The 16,871-nt window shown below is 35.8% G+C and overlaps 1 long non-coding RNA gene across 1 annotated transcript in view; it reads right to left on the bottom strand.

Annotated features, from left to right (window-relative positions):
• LOC101750283 overlaps window positions 1-16,650 on the bottom strand; it is a 60,045-nt gene extending 43,395 nt beyond the window's left edge. Inside the window, exon 1 of the long non-coding RNA XR_005842405.2 lies at window positions 16,550-16,650. This is a non-coding gene — a long non-coding RNA (uncharacterized LOC101750283). The remainder of the gene's footprint in view (window positions 1-16,549) is intronic.
• Between the last annotated feature and the right edge of the window lie 221 nt (window positions 16,651-16,871).

A 16,871-nucleotide genomic window follows, 5' to 3' on the forward strand; every position in this document is an offset into this window, starting at 1 on the left:
ACACCTGAATATTCTGGGCTCTCACCTATGTTTAAGCATTTGCCACATTAGTCAGATGCCCCGCAGCTAATAATTTAAATTAAATCATAACATATAATTTTTAATATGTCTCCAGTGTTCTCAATTCACCTAGTAAACTGAATAGCCTAAATGCTGTACTAATCTGCTTTCACAGAATCACAGAATTATAGGAGTTGGAGAGGACCTCTGGAGTCCAATCTCCCTGCTAAAGTAGTTCCCTTCAGGAAAGCATCCAGATGGGTCTTGAGTGTTTCCAGAGAAAGAAACTCCACAACTTCTCTGGGCAGCTTATTCCAGTGCTCTGTAACACTCAAAGTTTTGATAGACTACAATCAAAGACATCTACAGAAAGCAGCAATTGTTGTTAAACATTTCTAGTGTACTATACCTAAGGGAAACTAGCATGCATGACAATGGCTTAAGTAGTTACTGAAAAGGAATGACTGACATCTTTATGTCTTTGTTATATCATGTGCTATATTTTAAAATGTCTACCGTACATGCATAAGGCAAATTCAAAGCAGAGTTTGTGAGGTAAAACAAAATCTATGTTAGTATTTTTTAAAATATAAACCCCAGTCCCACTCAGATAGTGTCCAGATGCAACTCTTACTAGCCATCATTTTACTTAAGAAAAGTAAAAAATTGACTTCAATTCTAATGACTACTAAGATGTTATCTACTGCAAACTATGGGATCAAACTAAAAATACATGAATAGAAGAATGCTCTTACCAGACTGTCCTTTGTCCTAGCTTCTATATTCTTTTAGTATTTCAGTCTCCAACAACGTATAAAACACTCTAATTTAGATTTCATTTTTGCTGCATATTATACAAGATAAGAAATAGTTAAGAGTGTTGAACTCCAAAAGTTTATGAACTTGTTGATTAATGCTATTACAGGAGAGCAGTGCTTCACCCCGTCTCAAAGAGAAAGTGGCACTTTGGTTCAGTGTGATGCTGTCTGGACGCTTGCAAAGAATGTGAGAAGACCAACATGGAGCTACCTTGAATTTGTCAATGTTTATCAGCATGTTCTCAGAAGGACAGATACACCGGTCAAAGTAGAAGATGGCTATACTGAACCACACTCCTAAAGGCTGACAGTTGGGAAACAAAAAAAGCACTGCTTTGACAAAGCCTGTCATTTAATTTCAATAGGCATACTGAAAATGCAAGATGGTGGACAGCAGGTCTTCTTCTATATGAATGCTATTTCTAGACCATGACTAGCTTCCAGTTTGGATTTATGTTTTTTGCAAAGCAATGTTAAAGAAGCTGGTCAGAAAGCCAGTCCATAGGAAGCACAGTTTTATTTGGGGTTCTACTTTCCTTCATGTCTTGTTTAGACAGACTTTAGACTGGAAAAAAAAGTAATTAAAATCCAACTTCCGTAAATTTTGGTATCACAGGATACCAATCTCACAGGCTTCAAAAACTCTTTAGCCAAAGATGTTTTGTTTCTCTGAACTTCTGAAATTCATTAACAACTTTTCTTGGGAAGTACAGATTAAAAACATACACATACCAAAAACTTACAGTGCAAAACTACCTGGTTACAAACAGGCTAACTTTAAAGTAGATCAGCTACTACTGCTGTCAATATATACATGACTGCTATTAGACAGTTTTTTCTCTTTCTGAACTGAGAGAGATGACACTTAGTGGCACTTAAAGGATCCTACCACTCCGCCTACCATTCTTCAACTAGCGTTAGGAGAGTTGCTAATAAAGTAGACATACATGAAATTCAAAAACAGCCTATAAAAGAATGCTTAAAAGGTATAGTCTAACTTCTCTGCAAAAGCAGATTGAAAGGATAAGCTTTATTTACTTTCAAGAAGAGAACAATGTGCATTAGCTTAGTTAAAGCAGAAAAAATACCTCTGTGGTTAACAGAGGACAGTCAATTTAAATTCACCCTTCCTTATAACAGAAGGGCACGAATATAGTCAGTTAAACAAAAATCAAGTTTTTAATAATTCATGCACAATACTGACATTAGGATACTATTGTCTATATCCTTATAAATCTTCATCTCAAGGGTAACGTACAACAGCCCTGCTAGATTTCAGTTCTTTAGGTTCAATAGTTTGCTACTTTGTACAGAGAAGTTTTGATCCCCAGAGTAATTTTCCCCAAGCAGTGAATTAATTGTGTCTCAAGGAGTCTCTCTCAGGCGTGTGCAGTTTCCGGATGAACTTTATCGATCTTTCTAACATATATACACTTTTACAACCTCCATCAGAAAAGCCCAAGAAGTACTTGGGCACTGTACTCCAACACAGACTTAAGAACCTTTATTGTACTAATGAAATAAATCAGAATAGAGACAGCTAGTTTGATCTTGTTGATTACTTAGCACAAACTAACATACTTCTATCAATACCATAGAACTACAGTGATTCAAAAAGAACAAGCATATGGAGCTCTGTCTTAAGACAAAATACAAAGGATGTGCTGTGTTCTTCATTCCTTTCTAAACAAATATACTCTCTATCAATTTATTGATAGACATTTATATATCTGTTAAGCTTTCTGGCTTCATGCTATAAGTTAAGAGAGTTTTGATACATGAGGCAGTATATTAAGCCTGAGGAAAATATAATGGAAAAGCAGTAGAAGTGCATCATTTTGTCAGAAGTTCTAGAGCTTCTGGAAGGAGAACTCCAGTGTATTTTCAATATTTTATTTCAAAGAAACAAAATTTCACAACTAAAATCTTGAATAAAGAAAATATCATAATATCATATCATAATTAATCCCATGGGGGAAATATATATATTTATATATCTATATATAAACCCTTAATAATTCAATTTCAGCATAGGGAAAAGCAAAAGCAATAACTTAACTGTGATTCTTATACCTGTGCCATGCACATTTTCAATCTAAATGTGTGCTGTTGAAACCTGAGGTGAAGTTTTCCAGTATCACCTGATACCAAATGCATGCCTGAGTTGAGAACTAAACAATTGGAGGTTGATATAAATGGAATCTCGAATTGCCAAAAGTAAACAGGAGCTTCATTTTACATACCATCCCTGGAGAAATTGATGCATAATCTCACAAGAGCACTGGCAGAGCAACAGTCACTCTGTAAGACTTCGAAAAGTTTCCGGAGGAAGCCACCTCTTTTGAAAATACCGGTACAACTTCTTGGAGCAATCTTGACATTGATAATTCAGTGAGGTATTATATAATGAGAATACCACATGGATTACTGTAATGCCCCACTGACAGCAAGTGAGGATTTCCTAAGCAACACTGGCAGCCCTGTTTTATCAACAGAGTCAAATCCCACACTTTGCAAACTGACTTTCTTGTTCACTTGAAAAAAGTAAATTATCCAAGAAACACATTTTCAAAAAGGAAACATGAAAGAATTTTTCTACTCCCTCTTTATAACTATTTCCCCCAAACCTGCATCCCTCCAGGCATTATGCACAGTAAAATACTGTCTCACAGTGATATCTGTGATCTCCATTTGCAATTGCTGACATCTACATGGTTACTACCACTGAAAACAAAGTACAACCTCCTTTCATTTTGAACAGTGAGGAGGTATTCATCTACAGCATGCCAATCCTCATTTACAAAGCAGCTGGCAGTGCAAAGAATGGCTAAAAATGATTAATAGCTACCTGTCAGCAATTTGCTCTGCCTACACTGGTTGTAATTCTGAGTTCCTAAATATACCATAGAATCACATTTGAACCACTTAGCTATTATGCTATCTCTGCATCAACCACACAGATGGCAAGAATGATTCCTAAGTTGACTGCCAGAAGACTGCTGAAAGTACACCGACAGTGGTGGAAAAACTCTAACAATTCCACATAGCCTGGCATGAGAAATGTGCCAGACTGACAACTTTGCAGACTCAGTCCACAAAGCAGCAAGGACAACAGCTGTGCTATCTTCTCCATACTGTCCCATCCCTGTATTTCACTGCTGACCTGGAGAGACCACCACAAGAAGCAAAGAAACATTTCAGTTATTTTGGCACATCTGATGAGACTGCTAGCGAGGGTGCCAATTAGTGCCAGGTTTCATCATATTTGTAAAATGGAAATGTGTTTACTCAGAACTGGGCTGAGACTACCAAATTAATTTTACATAGAGTGCTTAGCCACCGGGTGGTAACAACTTGCAGCTACTAATTATTTGGCTGGATTTGAATCCTAAAAGTGAAGTGGAAGGCTGTCCATCTCATCACTGGTCCCTTGACATGTTCTGACCTCTACTAAAATTCTATAATGTGGAAGGAAAGCTGTACAGCTTTTAGCCACACCATGACATAAGAAAGAGATCTGCTCTTACATTACTTTTATTTTCAAATCATCTTAGCACTGCATGCCATACTACATTTAAGAGGACTGCTGTAGCACTTTACCATTTAAGAGCTGAAGTAAAATCACTGGTTATTGTAGCTCACAAGGACAGTATTCTGCCAATCACTAACAATCATTAATACTGTAAGACACATCATACATAATGCATTTGCAGTTTCAGTGCCAGGAAAATCTGCTAGATTAACGCTTCCTACCCAAGGCCGTAAGAGCTCTATTAGGTTTTATTACACAATACAAATATTTCCAAATTTCTCATATCATCAATGTGCAAATAGCACAGAGGCACATTTATAAGAGTATTTATTCTTCTTACAATTGGGAAACTGTCTCTGACAGAAGGTTGAATTCCACCCAAATTTTAAGGGAAAACTGCTATTCTTATGTCTGCAGTACAGACAAATATAAATAATGTGAAAAAAATAGAGCATTATAAGTCTGTGGATTTAAATCAAGCCAAATTACTTATTAATCATTATGTTCAAAAGAGATTATCATTTACTGCACCAAAAAAAAAAAAAAAAAAAAAAATTGTCATGCCATTTTGTTGAGTAGCCAAAGTGTATGGGTTGTATTATAGGAGGCTGGTGTACTTATAAGGCACTGGCTTCCTTTCAGGTTAAATTTTTGCCTCTTATCGTAGCTTATATATATTATATATATGCAATATGTATATAATTTAATTTATATATATAATATTATATACAATTATAAATAACATAATATTTATATATATCATACATAATTATAATATATTACATTATATATATATATTTAACTGTCAGCTAACTATTTTCTACAGTATTAATTTTGTGATTTGCACAGACTATGCACAAAATTCATGATATGGAAATTCTAGAGCTGTTTTGCACCTATGGGATAAGACTCAGCAAGCACATAGTACAAATCTCAGACTGACTACAGAATATGGTATTAGACATTTCAAACTTGCTGGAAATACTAAAAGACATACAGATATTTACTTAGAAACCTCTACATATAGTACGATGTAAGTGAAACAAAAACTGAGACAAGACTTATACACACTATATAAAAATACACAATATAGATAATCGTCTCATATAAGATTTGTATTGCTCTTTTAGCATCATGGCATGGATTCTCTCACATTCTCTGGTAGTTTCTGGAGGAATTTTCCATCTGTCTTTTGCTGGCTAGAACTAGCACCCTTGGAATTTAAACCTACGTTCACTAAAATATCAGTAAACAAATGGCACCCCCTGACAACTGAAGAGGCCGGCAAGTCTTACATGCCTAGAAAGTAGTTAATGATCCAGTAAATTTACTTTATTTAAAGTAAATAAATAATTATAAATTATTTATATTTATTTATTAATAATTATTTATATTCATATTATATTATATTTGTATCATACAATATTTATTATTAATTATTTATATTATATTTATATATTTATTAATTATTTATATTATAATAGTTATAAATAATTATAATTAAAGGAAAGAAAATAGAAAAAGGAAAAAAAAAAAAGTACCTAGAATGATCTTGTCCTGAAGTATAATTTTGCCGGCTTCCAAGATTTTTTTCTGTCCTTCCCACAGACTGGCACTGTCTTAAATATAGCCATAACATCAAGTAAAAACTTCTCATCAAAACTGTAAACAGCTAAACCCAAAGTTTTTTGTTTTGTTTTGTTTTTTATGTCCCACATAATAGGTCATATCTAGAGCCCTTCATACACTGTCAAAATGCACACTGTGTTCCTTTTGCATTGGGTCAGGACCCTCAGTGAATAAGAAATTTCAGAGGAGACCTTATCTGCACTATTAAGGTGGTAGGAGATAGTTAATAGTCATAAACAAAATTTTAGTATTAAGGAAAGATTCTGAAATCAAATATAGCACCAGATTCCTTTATATCTAAACACCCGTTGTCTGTTCAAAATGCACTGACTCCAATAAATCTAACATATAAAGAACTCACAGTATAGCTTATTTAAAGCATTTATTAATGTTAGCCAATAACTCAAGACCAGGTATAATATTTTTGGCAGCTTATATATTCATGTAGAACTAAATTCTCAGGCTACTTTCTTTTCCATCTCAACTTCAAAGTGTTCTCAATTCTTGCACGTTACCTTTTTTCTGCAAATAGAAAAGCTCACTCTGATATCTTTGAAAAGTCAAACAAGAAAACAGTTGCCTTTTCATAATTCACAGTGTAATTTGGTAAAAATCTAACATGAATCTGGCAGCTTCTCCAACTTAAAAGACAAAAGGGAGTTAGAGAAATGGAAGAAGTCTCTGCCATTCCTAACTTGCCCATTATAAAAACCATTATACATTGTACAGCTTGCACTACCTGTCACCACAGGAGATTCGATTTGAGGATTAGAGAATCAATTGTTTATTTTGAAAACACCTCCCTGCTACTTCACATACTGTGTACAATTTTATTTCAATTTTATCTGAACATAAGAAAAAAATACAGCTAACTTCAAAGGCCTTTATAAGCACTTCCACACAGGTATATCCAGATTTATACATGTCTTTGCCTTTTAATTATGCCTCTCTTCAGATGCTGGTGAGTTGCAGAAACAACATCTCAGATTCCAATCACTCATTCAAGCACTACTAATAGCAAGGCAAAACAGCCATTTCAACATTACTTTACAGAAAAAAAAAAATCCTCAAATCCTGGAGAAGTTTTCAATTATATATATATATTTTTTTTTTAAAGAGAGTAAATTGCCCATAGAAAGCCAAAGAACATTTCTCAAGTGCCTCCAATAAAATTGAGGTGATAAGTAAAATTGTGAAAAGGTTGGTTGCAAACACTAGAACCACAGACAAACTCTTTTCCAGCTTTTAAAGTCTGCTGCAGAAAGTTCCTCATATACTTAGCATTCCTATTTGTTGCTAAGAGCAAGACTTTACTACCAATAATTATTCAAATCAAATCCCAGACTCTCATTTTCATTGCCCAAAAACCTCAGCCTGAAGTAATCAACAATTTACATTAGTCATTACTACTACTGAATTAAATGAGAATTCTGTCTTCAAAAAAAACAAACAACAACAAAAAAGCAGTAACAAACAACCCAACAATTGACTTTAATATAAAACAATACTGAAATCTAGGTGACAAAAGAGTCATAGATGCATTAATAATTAGACACAGGCAGAAGAGAATACGTAGTAATCAGTAATGCTGCACTGATCACTACTAAGATCAAGACCTGTTCAACTTCTGCGGAATAAACCTCTCAGCAGCATACCCCTAAACACAGCTTAGGATCAGGAGAGAGCTCACCAAAATGTCAGCGGTGGAGGAAGGATAGGATTAGCTCCATTTATTTTTACATGATTCACCTGGAGCCCTTCAGTGCTCATCAGGTGACAGATATTTTAGGATTCTACCACTGTAATGCAGAAATGTCTCTCTGTATCTTTGTTCAGCTGTATACCAAAGAGCCTCTACCTAGGCCTCAACTTGTGGTGAGACAAAATAAGAACCCTGGATCCCTTCCATAATTTGTTACACCTTTGGAGCAGGCTCCAAAAGTACAGACAATGTGATACTGATGAACCTAAAGGCTCGGGAAGAGTTACCCAATACTTTTCTTGATAGTTTCTAGTTTTTTTGCTGGTTTATAGTTACATTTTACATTTGATTGGATTTTACAGAAATCCTTTGTTACATAATAGAACAAAGATGACAGTTTAGAGGCAGGGCTTGAGAATGTATTAACGGCCAACTTCATTCTGTTTTTCTAGTACTAAAACTATACTTAAATGACGACTAAGAGGTGATGCTTTATATAGTTTACAAAAATGCAGTTAAATATTTACTCCTGCTCATACTGACCAGAAAAGTCATACCAGCAATGACAAATGAAAATACACACAAAACACAATAATTGCATCTGGAATGCTCCAATAACTACAAACAATTCTGTTGTCTCCTTTGTCTATTTCAAGACACCTTATGGTCTGCTAGTATAGCAAATATCCTACAACTGAAACAATTTGTACACTAAACTAAAAAAAAAATACTGTTATCATAGACAGGAAGTAGTTACTTTTTCCTATTAAGTGTGTGACATAAACAGCCAAAAGTATTACTGCTTTTCAAACTAATTTATTTTAACCAGGTGGTTACACTGAATAAACCACCAGCCAACAGCACTTCCATTTTTCCATGGCATCAAGTTGGCCCTGCTCAGCCTGTTCTTATCATTAACTGCCCATTTTTTAAGATCTGAAATGAAGATATGACTCCAACACAATTTAGGAGGACAGGTATTCTGATAACGAATGTAGAGGGAAATACATTGGGAGGTGAGAGGAAAAGAGCACTCACTGGATTCATTGGAGGTTTTGTTTGTTTAGGGGTTTGTTCCTGTTTTGTTTTGCTTTTTTTTGTGGTGGAATGTTTTTTGGTAGGCAAACACTATAAAAGATCTCTAGATCCATGAAGAATCTCTCTCCTGTCACAGGAAAGTATCTTTTGGAAGTGTAAGGTGAGATGTGTGTTGGTTTGACACATACATCACTCTGTCAAAAATATATATTTTCCTTAAGAGAAATCAATTTTAACCTGCATAGGTCTGCATAGAACAGGGTTCTAATGCAGTTATAACATGCTCTACAAAAGCTCTAGACCAGGTTTCATGCTGAACTGCTGGTGATTTGACTTGCAGTGACTTATCTCCTCTAAGGGAGTTCATCATAGTGAACATGAATGTAATGAAACATTTCTGGCAGCATTGATGGGATGACAGGCTTAGGAAAGGGAGTAAAATACGTAGCTCTGTTCTCAGAATCTGGTTTAACCCCTATTATCTATTCACTACTTTCAAGAGCAGTGGGAGAATATTTGCTTGTGAGGAGAGAGGTTAGGAATGAAACACTAGTCAAGGACTGGCTGAAACTCCCTTCTGTATGCAGACAGAACTCAGGATCTGAGCAGGATTTTAACAAGGTTCTACCTTCTACCCTCCACAGACCCAGAGGAAAGGAATGAGAAGAAAGAAGCTACAGCTCCTTATCAGAATAAATTTACCTGAATTTACTGACAATCTCTGACTTTCCAGTACCTTAATGATAAATGCTTCTAAACTCTGTTGGTGCCCGTATCTTCTTTTTAAGGTGCACAAAAGAAGCAAGAAGCTCAAAAAGTTAAAATATACAAATTTTAAATTGTGTTGTTGTACTGGATGTAGCTTAGATGGAACTAGTGTTTTTCAGGGCAGTCTACATGTTGCTGTGTTTTGGAGCTGTAACTAAAATGGTGTTTATATGGTGCTGGCTACTACTGAGCAGTCCCTGCACAGCATCAAGACTTTATCTCCTCTTTTTACCCATGCTCTGCCTCCACAGAATGAGTAGGTCAGGTGTGAGAAAGAAGCTGGGATGGGGCACAAGCAGGAGAGCTGACCCAAGGAGACCAAAGGGATATTCAATGCCATGTAAGTAAATGCTCAGCAATAAAAACTGAGGGAAGAGGTGCTCTGGGGAGGTAGCTACTGATGGCTGGGCATTTTTTTAATTTTGGTAGGTGGTGAGTCATTGCCTGCATTATTTTTTTGTTTGGTTTTGCTTTCTCTTACTCTTTCCTTCCCTCCTTAAACTAGCTTTACCCAAACCTATAAGTTTTATCAGTTTTGCCCAGTTCTCTCCTCCACACTACTAGAGGACAGTGACTGGCTGGGATCAAAGTACTAATTAGACTTTTAAGGAAAGTACTCTTTAAAGAATTACCGAAAGTACTATTCCAGCCATTTTCTTCCAATGAGCAAGGAAAGGGAGAACAAGAAGCTAACATGGCACTGAGAGTTTTGAACTGATTTTAGTAAAATGCATTATTCAAATTAATGTATGTTGTCCATTTCAGACAGTCATTTAAGTTCAAGAACAGAAATTTAGTAGATGTTAACTGAGCTCTATTGTTGAACTGAATTTGTGTGAAAAAGATCAGACTTACAAAAGAAATCAATAGGAAAGTGAGAACAGCATTTTGAGGCAAAGAGATAACCTCTGACCTATTCTATACAGGTGGAATAAGAAACTCTGTACATACACAGACATTAGTGAAAGAAATACATATACACATTCCCACAACTCTAATGAAGAGGAACATGCAAGAAAATGTCTTCTTGCAAAAGGTCAGGAATTTAACAGGTTTCTGAAAGGGAGTAGATATTCACAGGGATAGCAAAAATAGCAAGAGTTAGTAATTGGTAAATATACATTTTGAGAGGTTACACCTAGAGGTTATAGTAGTTTTAAACTGTCAGTGGTAGTCATGTAATCACTGCTGTTGCCAAATACAGTCTAGCAAGGTCGGTCGGAGGTAGGTGGAAAAGCCATCCATGCTGCATTGATTCTACTACTTTTAAGGGCTGAGAAAATTCATTTAAAGGCTTCTAAAGGTTTATCTTTTTTAACTGTGCTATGCATATATACTACATCAAGCTCTATTAGTCAGGCCTTGTATTTACTATCAAGCCTTCTGGTCCAATATCTCTCTATCAAAATCCTGGAAACAAAGGTAGACTTAGCTGTCATTGTATCAACAATCATCAAGATGAGGTCAAATGATATTAAAGAAAAAATCTGTAGCAACTTCATTTTTCAGTAGTGTGAAAATGACTAGCTTCCTTTTCTTCAGTAAGATTTTCATTCAAATGATTAAGACTATTTTGATAAGAATAAAATGAGGGGGTGCTGCGACAAATTAACCCTTAGCTATTGATGAGTATTGCATGTTCACTGCAAGAAAGTTCATATGTTTTGGAAGGAGAAAACAAGGAAACCCTACTGTTTCTTAACACTGATTTTGCCACCTGTGATACTGACACAATAAACTATATATCACACCTTCTAGGAAAAATCAGAGCTGACACTGTAAAGGGAAAGGTCAGCTTTTCTGCCTTCCTTCTAGCACTACTAATCCACTCAACAGCCCAGCAGGTAGAACAGAATCTTTCTTTCCAGTTTGATGCAGTTCTTAGCTTTAACAGGAGAGCTTCTGGCCTTCAGTCTTTCTTCAGATAATTTTAAAGAAACTAACTAAATACATCCACACAGTCACTGTGGATACAAGAATTACCTAAAAATCTAATTCAAAGGATGAGGATTTGTGAGAGTCAGTTATTGAATCTTACATGGAGAAGAGGGGCCAAAAAAAGAAAACCAATTGGGAAATCTTCTGTTTCATAAAGAAATTAAGTGAAACATTGCTGGCCTATAGTTTAAAAGAGAAAAAAAGGAAGGGAAAAGAGGAAGGGAAAAGAGGAAGAAAAAAAAGGGGGTGAATGGAAAAAAAGAAAAAAAAAAGGCTGCAAACTGAAGCCACAGAGGGGAGAAGACTACGAATCCCCCCCACCCCCCTGGCTCATTTTTTCCCGTGTGGCGTACAGAAAGCAGAGGAGAGCAACACCTTTACAAAGTCTGTCACCAGCAAAATTTTAGCATGGGATTACTTGGTCTCTTTCTACATTCACTAAACTCCCACAACTCCTATTCCTGTATTTACTAATGTGTAAATGAACAATAATCTGATCTGAAAGTCTCAGAAGGAAAATTTTAAGTTTCTCATATGTGATCTCAAATGATAACATGAAATATCAAATACAGAATGTCTGCTGCCTAAAGAAAAAAAAACTGAGAAACTCAGTTGTAGTACAGGAAAGTACTCTTTTATTTTTTCCTTCCCTACCTTGTATTCTTCTCTCTATCAACTGATGAACTGTATCTGCTTTTCAATCAATAACTTAATTAAAACTGCTATAATAATATTATCATATGTGTTGCTAATTGTGCAATGCCATAAGTATATCCAGGGCTCTCTGTGCTATTGTCATTTTCATTATTTGAGTTTATCCAGCCTATAGTATTAATAATGCAGATAAACTTAACCAAGATCCATAATTCCTTCATTCACTGCAATAAAGTAAATGATGCATTTACAGTTTCTTTGTCTGGAGCATTAAGCAGTATAGTAAAAATGTCAAGAGCACAGTTTTATTCCAATTAAACACACATAAGAAAGCCTTCTATTTTTAATTACTCTTTTATATCTCTGATTGAAAAACAGAGCTGAAAACCAGTTCTGGAAACATTGTTAATCTAATGAAAAAAAAACACCTTTAACAGCCATTGTCTTCATTCAGTCTCATCATATCCAATATCAAACCAGGCTATGCACCGTTTTTCACTTTTACTTTGAACAGCAAAACAGACCACTGATGAAAGAGGATTTATCCAATTATTATGAGCAAAGTAGCTTTAACTTCCTTTAGATATCCACTAACAAGATATAAAATGACACTTCCCGGACACATCACTAGCACAATAGGGCCTTTATTGATTTTCATATCATGTTCTTCAGTCTGAGATGACTCTCTTGAGGACTCTGCTTCCCAGCAGGAAAAAAATTGCCTTTTCTATGTTTGAATTCAGATCTATTAATGCATCCCTTGCTGGAGACTGTGTCATTTTAGTTCTTTCCCTCTTAAGTTGATGTGTCTACACCTTGCTGCCTCAGTGTCCTAATGGATCCCAGGGTTAGAGGTCAAAGTATGAAAAAAAAATTGAAATTGCTCAGCTTAAGAATCAATAAGTAAAAGATTCTTAATTCTCCATCTAAGGGTAAAACATGTAACAAATGAGGTGTGATAACCATGTTCAACCTTGTGCTAATGTTATAAATAGAGTATCAAATCCAAAATACATTACATAGCAAAAATAAAGACAAAAAGTAATTAATATTATTGTTCAATCTGCACTACTGCCATCAGGAAACTCACAGTTGAAGGAATAGATATTACTCCTCTGTGCTGTTCTGAACATTTCTGAGGCATGACACTGACATAATTTCTTTAATGTACAATTTAAAGGCTAAAAGACAATCTCTATAGTCTAATTACTGCTGAGAGGTAAGTTTCCCAGACCAGGATATGGTAACTTCTTCCACATGCCTGCATTTACCCCTGATTACATATTCTACCCGCAAAAAAGATACAGTGATGTAATATGTTAGAACTGGCAATAAGAAACCATATGGAACCTTTACTTGTGTTTGGGAAGTGCAGCAGATTAGCTATGTACATGCAATCTCTGGCTTGCAGGAAAGCATTAGTTTGTAGAAAGAACTATATGAAAATACAACAGCTACTCTGTTGTACTACCTAGCTTTATTGAACACTTAATGCCCAAAATTTATGGAGCTCAGATCATTGGAAGATAGTAATAGAGAAAGAGCCCAAAACAATTGTACATCTCAACATTTATCAGTCTTTGTCATAGACATAAAACATAATTGCATGGCACTTCTGACAGAAGCTAACTCCAGTTACAATAATAATAATAATGAAAATATCTTAATTGATGATCTGCATAAGGGTATTGAGTGCACTCTCAGTAAGTTTGCAGATGGCATCAAATTGAAAGGAAGTGTCAATCAGTCTGGGGGTAGGGAGGCCCTACAGATGAATCTGGACTGGGCCAAGGCCAGTGAGATGAAGTTCAACAAGACCACGTGCCAGGTTCTGCACTTTGGTCACAACAGCCCCAAGCAACACTACAGGCTTGGGGTAGAGTGGCTGCAAGACTGTTCAGAGGAAAACAACCAGGGGATTTTGGTGGATGTTCAGCTAAACATGAGCCAGCAGTGTGCCCAGGTGGCCAAGAAGGCCAATAGCATTCTGGCTTGTATCAGAAACAGTGCAGTGAGCAAGAGCAGGGAGGTGACTGTCCCTCTGTACTCAGCTCTGATGCGGCCACATGTTGAGTACTGTTTTTGGCCCCTCACTACAACCCTCACCTGCCTCTTCCTACCTGATGTATTCCAATCAATGAGATAAAAACTGTGAGGAACCAATTTGGAATGGCATTGCTGTCTTTAAATAGATACAAAAGTAATACTAAATACAAACATAAATATCATAATTCAAGTGCCCATTTGCCTCAAGTAAATGTTACATCATAAACCCAACCACACTGTAACCCAGCATTGACAATCTAGAATAATCAATCACAGTATAAAAAAGTCAAGACCACCAAAATTAAGGAAGTTAACTTCCTTTTGTCCCCTAGTGCTATGAGCTAGAACATCTTTCCTTCTACACCTCCTTTACTGAGCATTTCTGGATGATTTGTTTAGCATTTTCTTCGTGGACCACAGGCATTTTGCAGATTTCGTTGTTAAACTCTTAAGTCCTTAAAATAAAAGATACTCATTGCTGAACCATGCTGTCTTCCTTATAAATTCATGGACATGGGCACTGGTCTCTTTACATATAATTCAGAGCAAATTATTTATATGAACAGTAGTCTCCTCAACTCTCCAGCAGTCATCAGTAAATCTTTATCATTTACAAAACATTTTCTTCTACAGCATAATATGGTATGCCAGCAGGAATTCACCCCCTAGGCCTGGTCAGATTTTCTGTAAACCAGAATACATGGGTAATCTTTGTAGCCAAGGCTCTGAATTTAATTTCTAAGTGAATTCTTTGGACCAAAAGAAAGGCTTTGTATGAGTCCACATGTACTCTAAGAGGCACAGGTCTCATAATGACCCCAGTCAACATATAGAGAAGCATACAGTCAGCCTTACAGAACCACATTTTCAGTAACTCAGTTCAAGGGCTATTCTGTTATCAGCATCAAATTATTAATTAAGAGTATCCACACACTATATGTGTCATTGACATTTACTATCTATCTAGTGGTTTGCCTGGGGGGATATTTGCCATTCAGTTCAGCTGGTAAAATGCCTGCTGAGTGAAGACAATCCGAATTTTGGCTGGCATGCTGTATGGAATGTGCACACAGCAGGAACTCAGCAGCAATGAGTCGGCCAATTGATTAAATCTGAGCACTGACCAGCAGGTGTCTTTTTAGTGTGCACTGAATGGCTTTTCCATAAAGCTCTCTGCTTCACAGCAGCTGGATGCACATCACTTTGGTCATATATCAGTATGTCAGGAATTTTTGCTACAAGATGAAAGCTTCACTTTTTGTAGATTTCAGAGAAGTAATAGCTTTACTTTTTTTTTTTTTTAACGTTTCCTTGTGAAAGCTTTCAAAAATCAACAAGTTACTAAATAAAAGACAACAGGAATTGCATATTTTAGGCCATTTTGATGAGACAGTCAAAAATCTTTTTGACTTTGGACTTTTCTTCCCTTTGTATTTCTGTTTCATACCCACCCAAATTAGAGATCTGGCTGAAATTGAAACATTCTACTGTAAATTTTGTAGCTTTATAATGACAAAAAAAAATTCAACATGAAGAGCCACAGTATTTTTGGTTACTCTTGGTCTCACAGGAAGAACAAAGTTCCAGGAGGTAACTGAACTTCTATTCTAACTCCAGTTGATTTCAATCCCACAATTATCTGTCCATACCTTACTCCTATAAATTTGAAGTACCTTTAAACAACTTTGTTTTCTCTATACAGAAAAGCATTTGCATGAGATATATTACCATTTTATTCATGACAAAAGGAAATGTGTCTTCCCTCAACAAGTATTTTGAGCTTCCTTACACAAAAACAAGAAATTAAACTATTTAAAAGTGATCAGCACACAAAAGAAATAATTATCCAGAATTATAACTAATGCTTAACATACTTTGAGGTTCATATCAAGTTACAGATCCATATTTAATTATCAGAGATCCAAATGAGACATAACCACAAAGGTAGTTTTTTTTACATCCTTGTGATTTTTTTTAACCTTTCTTCATAACTGTAATACTAGCTTCTACCAAAGACAGAGAATTAAATGTACTTGAAATGTAGCCCTGTATTCATTATGATCTGAAGTTCCTTGCCATACTCAAAGAACTTATAATATGCAAATCATACAAAGACATATCTCACATGTAAGTTCTGCAAGATGTTGGCAGTTCAGTAGCACTCACAATCTTTGATCAGGAGTGTACTTCACCTTTTCTTTGAGGAACATGGCACTAAGGTGGATTTCAAAAGAGAGTAGCAAGCAGTAAAATTTTTACTGATCAGATTAAGTTATCTGAATTATTAGAATAAATATATAATAAAGCAGGTACATTCATATTTTTACAAGTAAGGTAGTTTGCACCACTGAAATTGCAACACTAATTACATTACAGTTTCTCTAATATGAACAGAGCCATCATCCAGAGGAGGAAAAAACAAACCTCTGCTTGGGATAATTTCAAGGCTTCTCAGTCCTGTAGAAACAGTAGAAGTCCTCCCAAGGAAACTGTTGTCTTCCTTGAGAGTAAAATTGAACATGGTCAGAGCAGCAGAAACAAGGAAGTAGTTAGAGGGGGCTGGGAAAGTTCACTGACCACTAAGGAAATGAATGCAGCTGGGAGGAGGGTTAAAAAAAAAAAAAAGCATAAACAAAGAACAAAAGGTCAGGCAAGAGCTGCAAACTACAAGACTGCTGCTAAAGGTATGGAAAAAAGAAAGGGAGTAGTGGCTACTGGTCCACTGATTCTTTAGCAGCAGAGGAAT

Source organism: Gallus gallus, chromosome 1 (genome assembly GCF_016699485.2).
Source record: "Gallus gallus isolate bGalGal1 chromosome 1, bGalGal1.mat.broiler.GRCg7b, whole genome shotgun sequence".
Lineage (NCBI taxonomy): Eukaryota > Metazoa > Chordata > Aves > Galliformes > Phasianidae > Gallus > Gallus gallus.